Genomic DNA, 2,500 nt, shown 5'->3' on the forward strand with positions numbered 1-2,500 from the left:
AGGAAACTTGACTGTGTAGCAAGACCAGATACGATAGAAGCGGAGTACCCCTTAAAAAGCAGAATGCAGGCATTTCGACATTCCAATTGGTCGTGGTGGCTGTAGCTGAACACACATCATTAGCCTGATTATCATCGACTGTCAATTATCTTCGAGATTTGGTCTGACCAAGAGCATAACAATTAGCAGGCCTGACCAAGAGCATAACAATTAACTTTGTCGTATGTCGACGTTTATTTCATTCTCTTTATCCCTCTCTCTTCTCCCCCCTCTCTAGTTCTCTTGTAGGGATTACTTTTATTATTAGAATTCTCTATATATTTGTCAGACTTGTAGAGTATTAGTGTATGGAATGGAAGCCAAGAGGTCACAGGAAGACCCAAAGTGTAGAGGGGGTCATCAATACCTTCAGCTGGGACGAAAACAAAACATATGTACTGACCGGATGCTTTACTGCCAGACCCACTCAATGATCCACGCTGGTAAACAAACACTAAGAAGAATACGGGATTGTCGTTCATCTCCGCCCTCCTCTCTCTTTCTCTCTCTCTCCTCTCTCTCTATCCCTCTTTCTCCTCTCTCTCTATCCCTCTCTCCCCTCCTCTCTCTCTTCTCTCTCTCTATCCCTCTCTCCCCTCCTCTCTCTCTTCTCTCTCTCTCCTCTCTCTCTCTATCCCTCTCTCTCCTCTCCTCTCTCTTTCTCTCTCTCTCCTCTCTCTCTATCCCTCTCTCCCCTCCTCTCTCTCTCCTCTCTCTCTCCTCTTTCTATATCCCTCTCTCTCCTCTCTCTCTATCCCTCCCCCCCCCTCTCTCTCTCTCCTCTCCTCTCCTCTCCTCTCCTCTCCTCTCTCTCCTCTCCCCTCATCTCCCCTCCTCTCTTCTCTTCTCCTCTCCTCTCCTCTCCTCTCCTCCTCCTCTCCTCTCCTCTCCTCTCCTCTCCTCTCCTCTCCTCTCCTCTCTCTCTCCTCTCCTCTCTTCTCCCCTCTCTCTACCTCCCCCCTCTCTCTCCTCTCTCTCCTCCCTCTCTCTCCTCTCTCTCTCCTCTCCTCTTCTCTCTCTCTCTCCTCTCTCACTACCCCTTCTCTCTCTCGCTCTCTCCCCTCCTCTCTCCTCTCTCACTACCTCTCCTCTCTCTTCTCTCTCTCTCCTCTCTCCTCTCTCTCTCCTCTCCACTCTTCTCTCCTCTCCCCTCCTCTGCTCCTCTCTCCCCTCCTCTCTCCTCTCCTCTCTCCTCTCTCTATCCCTCTCTCCAGACGTGTGTGGTGACGGGCGTTGACCTCCTGAGGCCTGATCCCGTGTTTGCTGAGGAGGTGTGTGTGACCTCGGAGGGTGTGTGTGCGAGGGGGCGGGGTGCGGCGTCACACACACGCATCAGCGATGACGACGATGACGAGGATGAAGATGACGAAGATGCAAGAGGACACGCCTACATGGACAGAAGACCCCCAAACATGGAGCAATCCCAGGATGCAACGGGAGCTAGCGAAGGGGCTTATGGGAATCGGAGTCTCGAGGGCTCATTGGGAGCTGGAGCAGGGAATTCTGGGAATTGTAGTGTTCAGGATGCCCCGAGGGCTTATGGGAATCGGAGTCTCCAAGACGCACGGCACACACAGCCACGCACACAGGAGGAAGAGGAGAGGGATGAGGGGAGGAGGGATGGAGAGAGGGAGGAGGGGAGGAGTAGAGCAGAAGAGATGAGGAATGGAGAGAGGGAGGAGGAGGGAAAGAGAGGAGGAGAGACGAGGGAGAGGAGGGAGGAGGAGAGGAAGAGCAGAGGAGGAGAGACGAGGGAGAGGAGGGATGGAGAGAGGGAAGAGGGGGGAGGATCCAGTGAGGAGAGGGACCGAGAGAAGTCGGACACACACTCTCACACACTCGGAGACACACACTCTCACACACTCGGAGACACACACTCTCACACACTCGGAGACACACACTCACACACACTCGGAGACACACACTCTCACACACTCGGAGAGACACACTCACAAGCACCTGGAAATGTGAACCTTTTCTCTGTCCGCCTGGGGGGGCTGCAGAAAGAAGAGGATAAAAGAGAGGAAGAGAATGGAGAAGAGGAAGAAGAAGAAGAGGAGGAGGAGGAGGAGGAGAGAAATATGCACAAATGTGGCAATGAGGCCCAACCTTTACTCACACACACACACACTCCAGTGGGACAGCAGCAGCGAAGGATGCGAGAAAGCGACCACACGCACACGCACATGCACACACACTCTCCAAAACAAACAACACACACACTCCAAAGGATGTCAGCGACGGAGCCACACACACACGGACGACTCGAACAAGAATTAGCAACGCACTCTCACTCAAACTCGCACTCGAACTTGAACTCTCACACACACCGCCACACCACACAGTTCCGTTCTCACACACCCGCACCTACACCCACACACACACACTCACAATCGGACACAGCATATGACCGGGAACCACACACACACTCTCACACACACTCTGCCACTCCATATGAGCG

General features: G+C 53.2%; 1 protein-coding gene across 1 annotated transcript in view; it reads left to right on the forward strand.

Moving 5' to 3' along the window:
• Positions 1 to 2,500, forward strand: part of LOC134444411 (interferon alpha/beta receptor 2-like) — a 56,194-nt gene that overhangs the window by 15,283 nt on the left and 38,411 nt on the right. The gene's annotated exons all lie outside the window — the stretch shown is intronic.

This window comes from Engraulis encrasicolus, unplaced genomic scaffold (genome assembly GCF_034702125.1).
Source record: "Engraulis encrasicolus isolate BLACKSEA-1 unplaced genomic scaffold, IST_EnEncr_1.0 scaffold_55_np1212, whole genome shotgun sequence".
Taxonomy (NCBI): Eukaryota; Metazoa; Chordata; class Actinopteri; order Clupeiformes; family Engraulidae; genus Engraulis; species Engraulis encrasicolus.